The sequence below is a fragment of the Zea mays genome, chromosome 1 (assembly GCF_902167145.1).
Source record: "Zea mays cultivar B73 chromosome 1, Zm-B73-REFERENCE-NAM-5.0, whole genome shotgun sequence".
NCBI lineage: Eukaryota > Viridiplantae > Streptophyta > Magnoliopsida > Poales > Poaceae > Zea > Zea mays.
The window spans coordinates 116,773,783-116,782,994 of record NC_050096.1 but is presented as its reverse complement, the minus strand read 5'-3'; positions in this window follow the sequence as shown (position 1 = coordinate 116,782,994).

Sequence of the window (9,212 nt, the reverse complement as noted above, 5' to 3'; positions counted from 1 at the left end):
CAAAGACCCATCATGTATGCAAAGCGAATAAATAATCATTATTATCTTATTTAAGTAACATGCTTTTAAATATGCAATTCACAAAAAAATAGTTGTCTTTAGGAGAAGCAACTTCAAGGAGAAAGTTCTTATTAGAAGATAATTCAAAACCTTTGGAGAACTTTTGTAAATCCCAAAATGTGATTTCGGGTGTTACAAATCCTACCCCCTTAACTGAAATCTCGTCCTCGAGATTAGTAAGGAAAGGGATGTAAAAAGCCTGATTTATAGTTTAGCCTTTTAGCTTCCAATTAGTTTAAGAATAAGAAGTTTCATGTTAATTAGAAAGTGACTAGGAAAGCATGGATATCTATATGTATAGCCATTTTATTACGTAGGATAAAAGATGTGTAGGTCAAGGCAAGAATAGCTTGGGGTAAGAGAGCTTACGGTGAGAAAGAACTCCGTGTTGGGTGGTAATGCATCTGAACATCGAGTTTGACTTCTCTCATTCCTTGGCGGAGTTGATATTTTTCTTTTCCGGTCTTGGTCTTATTGAGTTGGGGTCAGTGTATATCATCGGAGTTGGGGGAATATGGTTACGATAGATATGGGTGAGATAGACTACATGATGTAGGTCAAAATCTTGTTTGACATTTGGTAGGGACAGAGAGATTATGCAACTCATCATGACTCTCTCGGTTGGGTCAGCTCTTCTGCTCATGGTTGAGTTGGTCTAACGTGTTAAGTTAACACCTGGCTAGTCGGGTCCCATCTCTTCTACCAGTATCACTAATTCATTTAAATAGATCATATTAGATTAGATCACATTAGATTCTCTAATCCTATTCACGAATATCTTTTAGTCAAGCATATCAAGCTGACCTTATCTTTATGAAATTCTAGTATATATTTTTTTTATCTAAGTGGAACTTCCAATTAGTATATATATATATTTTTTATACCTAAAATTTTCATGCCATTAGCAGGTGTGGCATAGAAAACAAGGGTACATCATGTTTTAGCTATTAAGGGGGTGTAGAGAAGATTTGGGGTCGAAGAAAGTTAGGTAAGGAAGACTTTTACTCCGAGTGGTGGATCTTGATTCATCGGAAGATCTGTTTCTACTCATGCCCTTCATTGTCGAGGTTAACCTTCTTCTTGATTTAGGGACCATCAGTCGTGGTGTTAGATGCCATTATCTGACTTGGGATAATAATTTCGGGTACATGGGGTAGGTAGGTTAATCAAAGTTTTACTTTTCTTTTGGGATAAATGGGTTGGGCAACCTATAACATAGGCTAGGTCGTGGTTTCACGGACGAGTTGGTCTAAGACACCCGTTTAGGTTTAAAACCCATTTATAAGAATATGGTCTAATCTATGTTACCAGCATTAAATAACTTGTTTAAGTAACTCCCTTTAGATTGGATCATATCAGATTAGGTAGGGTCTAGGTTAGATCGGATATAACTAGATTAGACTAGTTTAAGTTAGATAGCTCTACCAAGGTAGGATATATATTATTAGGATATGTTAGAATCTTTCGATATAGGATGGATTATATGGTGTAGGTAAGTCAGAATCTCTGTCGGTTAAAACAGAGGGGTTATGCAACTATCGAGTGGTTAAGGTAGTTGCATATGGCCAGCTTGGACTAAGACTCCAATTTAGATTAAAATATATTTATAAGAGTAGAATCCAATCTTATTTTACCAGTATTATCTAACATGTTTGTCCATTAGATTAGATCTAATCAGATTAGATGGGATCAAAATTAAATTGGTGTAATCAGATTAGACTAGATAAGATCTACTTAATTTATTTTGGAATAGATCATGTTTGTTACACCATTATGAGATAAGCAAAGTGGTGGGGATAAGTATGCTTATTAGGACAATATGAGTCTCTATAAATAAGATAGAATCATTTGAGATTAGTTAGATCTATTAGGATAGGATAGAATCTCTTCGGGATAAGATTGATCTATTAAGATAAGAGAGAATCTCGTAAGATAAGATGGACCTATTTGATATATTCTAGTGGGGGTACTTTTAGTTGGTCTAGTTTATCTTATAAACAATTTAAGAGGATAAGATAGTTTTTTACACAAGATGAACCTATTAGGATAAGATAGATTCCTTGAAGTTAAGACGGATCTATTTAAAATAGATACACTTTAATGGAGGATAATCTAGGTTGTTTAGTTATCTTATGAATTCTATTTATGTCTATATGTATATGCAGATGTAATTGTGGACATTACTCCACAACTAATCACACTCAATAAAAAATCCAAATCAGACACGTATCATAAGAACAAACACTCAAGCATATAGATACCTATAAAAATAGTTTTGTTTTTGTTCCTAAGAGTAGGTCTCCTATTCCTAAGGTCACTTTAGGCACATGATTTCAATGTGTGAAATCCACATTTGTCTTTAGAAGGAAAAGGTAAGAATAATTAGAGTAGAGCGGAAATAGATGAGAAAAGATTAAGAAAAGTTTAGGAAAGAATCAGAGCAAGGTAAGTCGGTAGGTAAGGGTTGTCTATTTCTATCTAGTTTTCGTCCTACAGTCAACATTCCTCTGATACCACTTCTGTCACATCCGGATTTAAAGGGACAAAGCCGGTGCATCTCATACATGCACCAAAGAAGACAACATATATAATAACAGAGTGTATAGAGATAAATGTCACAATAACATCAGAGTACTTATTACATAGCGAAAGTCTTACAAAATAAATTATAAATATAAATCGAACTAAAGTCCATCCTTGGCGCCACAAAGTCAACTCGGAGACACCACCTAGATCAAATCGAACTCCTCGTTGTGTGGCTCCTCTTGAACCACCTGTTCTTCTCCTGTGGGGGGGGTATGAGACAGCAATGGTGAGCTCACACATGTAAATCGCTCAACAAGTTGTGGGGAATAATGTGCACGAACCCACCAAAGGTGGGAGCTCATGTGATGTGTAAGGTTGATCAACAATAGGGGTTAAAGCTGAGCATTGCTTTTAATAAGTTGGTCAAATTTTATTACCAGTTACTAAATGTAAGTGAATACCAAACCATAATAAAAATAATAGAACAAAATTAATAAATAATCCCATGCAATGCATATGACAAATTGAATTTAAGTTCCATATTTAATCATACAAGAGTCCTGAGCTACTCTTGACCGTGAGCTCGGCTAGTATACCAGTTTTACACTCTGCAGAGGTTGTACCCTGTACCCACAAGTCGTGTATCCCATGTCACCAAGGTTAGCTAGATCCTTAGACACTACCGAGGTGAATGGCTAGGGATCCACTACGAGGCCTTTACAAAGTTCCACTAGCTTCCGAAAACCCGCTACAGTTTATGGGAAGAGAACTTGCAAGAATCACTCGTCTGACCGCCATCGCAGCAAAATCAACCCGAGAACTTCCCTGCATGCAACTCCCCTACTGCCCTTGCCCCTTTCGGGTAAGGTAGTCTTCCACTAGCTTTTCTAATTAGTCAGCCAAGGGCCTCCCATTCCACCCTTGTGGTGCCACGTGTTTCTCAAGTTAAGCTCCATGTTCCAATTAAAGATAATGATGATCTTGACATGAACATAAATAAAATAACAAAATAATTAGAACATGGATATAATGAAATATTAACCCAAAACCATGTAAAGCAATAGCATAACTACCCAAATGATTCAGGGATAACAAGGTAAACAGGATAAACAGACTAGGGTGACCTATTGGGTCCCATCACAATTAAACCTATGCATGAATAAGTGATATTAAAGAACATTATTGAGTAAAAAGTGGTCAAGGGCACAACTTGATTGGGACATGAGATTCAAGGTACCAGGATGATCCACAGATTCTCGTGACCTCACTGCTAGTCGTAATACAAACAAACATGGTATGGACAAAATTAACATCACACCAAACATAAGAACATACTGCATAATAATAATCTACGCGTTGCTATGAGATCGTAAGATCAAGAACTACTAAGATTGGAGTCATGGTTAAGGAGTTATGATCTATGGAAGATCTACGTGGTTGGAATATTAAATTATAAATTGATTATTGTACATCGTATGAGAAAATATACTCTAAATAATCAATTCAACCTTAATCTAGATTATACTTGACTAGAGATCATGTTTTAACCACATTATGATTATGGTCGGGTTAGTTTTGATTTAGTAGAGCTAATCTAGTAGACATAGGATGAATAAATTTCTAACTATAAAATTATGCAATATGGTATAATTAATGTTGTTACTGCGTAGTAAATACTTATACGAAACTAATGCAACTGGAACGAGTCAATTCAGAATTAAAACGAAGGAATTATGATTTTTTGAAGGTTTTATGTATTTTATACAAGATTAATTAATAGATACCTTTTAATATGGTTTTCATGTCAAAACAGAGACACTATGTAATAAACAACATTATTACAAAATTATAGGAACTGGAATGGACTAATTTGGACTCCATATGAATTTTATATGAATTAAACAAACTCTAGCCATTATTTTTATATTAAAAATAGATTTCTATTTCTTTTTCTTCGATTTTCTATTTACTGGACTGCGCCTCAATTACACCGAAACGCAGGGGCTAACACAGAAGTTTTCCTAAGGCTCAGATTGCTGGCGCAATGACTGCGAGTTGGTTTAGGACTTCTCCAGGGACTCTTGCAAAAAGGGTTGGCCAAAAGGGTATGTTTTGATTTCGGACGCTGGATTAGAAATAGGCGGTACGGATTAGACCGGAAATCCGGCGAATTGGTACGTGATCCCGGCCATCCAATCTAACTTCAACGATCAAGATTTAAAATTCTGAGATGGGATCCCATACGTCCGATCACGATCCTACGTCACCACCCCGATCTAATCTCGTCCGTTCAATTTTAAATGGTCGACACCCGTCTCTCTTCTTTCCTACGACAGACTACACAGTGGCCTTCTTTCTATCGCGGAGGCTACTACGCAGAGCGGCGGCGGTTCAAACCGGGTGACCAGGCTGCCCGGTGCAGTGGCGCCATCATCGGCGCACTAGAACCGCGCAATTCCACCCCGACCTTCGTTACTATCGTTCCAACACGACGCATAGACAAAATCGAGCTACTGGGAAGAGTTCTCACCACAGGTCAGGGCGAAGATGATCCGGTCAACGTGACGCAGCGGCTGCGCGATCCATGGCATCCCATCGATGACGCCGACCCACCGGTGCAGAATTTCGAGTCAGCGGTGGCGGCGTTCCAGATTCCACCCGGCGGCACTCATCCTCACTCATGGCCACGGTGCGGCGTATGCAACCAGCACCGGTGAGCGCGCCCAGAAGCTCTGGGTGGTGCCCTCGCCCATCCGCGTCTGCCTGAAGGCACGCACCATGGGCACCCTGGTCACAGGGCCATCCTCACCACCACGCTTCCGCTGCGAAGCGGTGACCCACGACTCTCTCTCTCTCTCATCACTGCGCTCGACCATGGTGGCGGCTACCAACCATCTCGGCGAGCACGCGAGGGTCAGAGGGCATGGCGCCCAAGTTTTATAGAAGGGCAGGAGGGACCAGATCTGAGAGAAAGGTGAGGACGGCAGGAGGATTAGCAAGGAATGAGGTGAGTTTTCAGGGAGGCCGTTGCAACGAACTCCTGTTTCGGTTCGAGCTCCCATCGAAGGCGAGGGATCTAGCAACGGGTCCCACCCGTCGGATTCTGACCGTGGGCGTGCACAAGCGTGGGAACGAAGGTTCTGGCCCCACGGTCCACTTGTCAGCGACTTCCTTTGTACGAGCGTGAGGCACAGAACACGGGCCCCACATGTCATTCCAAGCTTCGCGCGATATAGCAAGATAGGTGGCTGTGTCGAAAATGGGACGACCGAGTACAGGATTGGGCCAACAAACGGGTCCATTCATGGACTGAGGTATGAGATTTCGGCCCAGCACAGGTAAGAGTTTTATTTTTTTCTTTTTCTTTTATTTTTTCATCTATCTTAGTTTTCAAATTTTCAAATCCCTATTTCAAATTCAAATCTGACTTGGGTTTCAAACTAACTCAAAGACCCATCATGTATGCAAAGCGTATAAATAATCATTATTATCTTATTTAAGTAACATGCTTTTAAATATGCAATTCACAAAAAAATAGTTGTCTTTACGAGAAGCAACTTCAAGGAGAAAGTTCTTATTAGAAGATAATTCAAAATCTTTAGAGAACTTTTTTAAATCCCAAAATGTGATTTCGGGTGTTACAACGGTCGAGTCCAACGGCTAGTTCTAACAGCTAGCCGTTGGGCTGATGGCACACCGGACAGTGAACAGTACCTGTCCGATGCACACCAGACAGTCCGGTGTGGCGGCTAAAATTCATTTTCTCAACTCGTTGCTGTCGGGTTTTCTCAAGGGCAGAGGCGCTGCCCCCGAAGCTGGCTGGCCCCACTGTCAGGGGGTGCACCGGATAGTCCGGTGCCCCTAAGACAGAAACCCCAACTTCTTTTCCTTTGGTTTTTCGAAACCGTTTTCATTCTAACTTGTGAGTGTGTTATAGAGTGACATCTAGCACTAGATGTGAGTGTGAATATGCACCAACACTATACTAGAAATCTCATGATCAAACTACTCATCCACAACCCCTCTTTATAGTACGCCTAAAATAAGAATAGAAGACCTAATTCTATACCGAGTGTCCGTAACTCCTTCGACACTCGGAATATGAAGACATTCATCTTTTGATTCGTCGTTTCAGCCGTCGCTTCAAGTTCTCATCTCAGGGATTGTTTTCACCGTTGTAGTACAACTTCCTATAATGTGACCTAACTTACCATTTGCTCTGCAAAACACACGTTAGTCACATATAATATTACGTTGTCATTAATCACTAAAACCAACCAGAGGCCTAGATGCTTTCAATCTCCCCCTTTTTGGTGATTGATGACAACCCTACACGAGTGTGAGAGTAGTTTGTTTGTTTTTTGTCAATAGAAAAGATGGTTAGTTATACTTCAACAATTTTGACAGAAAGAGTAATGTAAAAGAATAGTAAGTATAGGCGCATACACAATGTAAGTTTCTTGTTCATATAAGAATGGAATGAAATACATGAACAAGAACTGAACGACTGGTGATAACAGCTCAGGTGAAAGCATAATACACACACAATCAATAACAAGCATTGAGAGAATATCATAGAGTTTGTGAGGTAAGCGCCATACAAAAGTGGAGCTAGCACAGAGAGTATCAAGCACATATATTACATCAAAATGTCAAAAGGCACTCTCAACTAACTCCCTAACTCCCTCTAGCTCTCACAACTCATATCTCTCCCCCTTTGGCGTCAAACACCAAAAGGGTTACCCGAACCTACATACTAGAAGAGGAAGGAGGAGGCGAGGGCACATCAGGTCGTGGTCGAGGCAGAAATGCAAACACAAGATGAGGATCAGAGTCAGTCTCGGATCTAGGATCTGCAGTAGAAGCTGGAGCTGGTACTGATTCTGACGTAGGCTACGATGCAAGATCCGCCGGAGCTGGTGCAGTCACAGACACTGCCACAACAGCAGCGGTAACAGCAGGCACTGATGGCACTGGTGGCTAAGCACTGACGGGTCCGACTACCGGTGACGAGAAATCCAATGTGATCGGCCTGAGCGGAGTGATAGTAGGACCAAACAAGGGGAGTGGGGGGTCCTGCCTGAAGTGCGGGAACGACAGCAGCCTGAAGAGCTGGAGGAGGAGTAGACTGCACTGGTGGGAGCTGAACACCGGTGTGCTGAAGGATATGCGTCATGAGTGCCCGGTGCTCTGCCTGTCTGCCAAGAGCTGCTGTTGAAGGGTGTCCTGACAGTTTTGGATAGTTTGAAACATGGAGAGCATGAATTCGGACATCTGCTGCTGGATAGCTGCCTGTTGAGCCTGCTCTGCTGCCAGATGAGCATGCTGCTGCGTAAGAGACTGAAGGATAGTGGCCAGAGCAGGGTCAATAGCTGGTGGGGTAGCAGGAGCAACACTAGAACTACCAACCTTGTGATCATGTGAGCGAGGTGGCATAGGAGGCGGTGGTAGGATCCCCAGGTCCTCATCATCATCGGAAGAAGAATCAACAATGACACCCTAGGTCTCGAATGGTCTGAGAGCCTCATCCTCAGCCCTGATATCTGACACTGGATCTGGCACGGGAACTGGGTCCACAGGGGCTGTACAATAGAAGCCAAACTAGAGGCGAGAGGCCTCGAGGGTGCCCTAGAACAAAGGAGGCCTGATCAGCTGCACAAAGATATAGCATAGGTAATGGGCATATGGCAGATGACGGCGAGCACGAAGACCATCCAATATTGTGTCCTCGATCTCACAAATAAGGAAATCAACCACATCGAACTCTGAATGCGAGATCAAGGCACCAAGAAGCCATAGCTGAATGTGAGTGGTGGCCTCCTTGTATCCCATCCAAGGTAGCAAGGTACGTCGCATCATCTCATATAGAAACTTCGCTGCACGTCGCGACCCAGGTGTGAAAGGCGGTCTGAACAAGGCAGCGACGTGAGCTGTAGCGGGTGCAACTCCGCCATGAGGGCGACGGGGAGGATCCGAAGTGCCACAGCACAGGCTGTGGAGCCTAGTCGACGACTCTAAAAATCCAAAGAGCTGTCTGATCTGACTGGCATGCAGAGTGACATCCTCTCGCTCAAAACAGAACCTCATCCACTGATGGTCAGGGTCAATCCAAACAGTGGCATAGAACACTCTGAGCCACTCCACAATATATCTGCCACTCGCGGTCAGAAGTGGAAGCAAACCTGGTAGATAGGTAAGGTGACCCTCTGAGTTAGCACCGACGGCTAACAAGAAAGCAGGTAGATCCAAAAGTCGATGCGCTCTCTAAACAATCTGAGCTGACAGCTGCGCCCTGAAGAAGGACTCCTGAGTCCTGGTGCTGAAGAGTGGTGCTGCTGTTGGGTCTCTCTGAGCTAGCAACCAAGACTCCACAAGTACGTGTCTGAACCGACGTACCTAGGAAGTAGTAGCATGCTGAAGGTCAAGCAGACATGGATCGACAGCCAGTGGTCTTACCTCAGTCTCATCATGCTCCCTAAAGCGAGGTGGTGGAATGGGCGGAGCGGAAACGGGAGCGGGAGAGGGAGCAGTGGAAGCTAGAGTGGTGGAGGTGGTGGGTACAACGGAAGTAGTGGATGGCTCTGGAGCAACAAGAGCTGGTGAAGTGGGAGGAGGAGTGGAAGCTA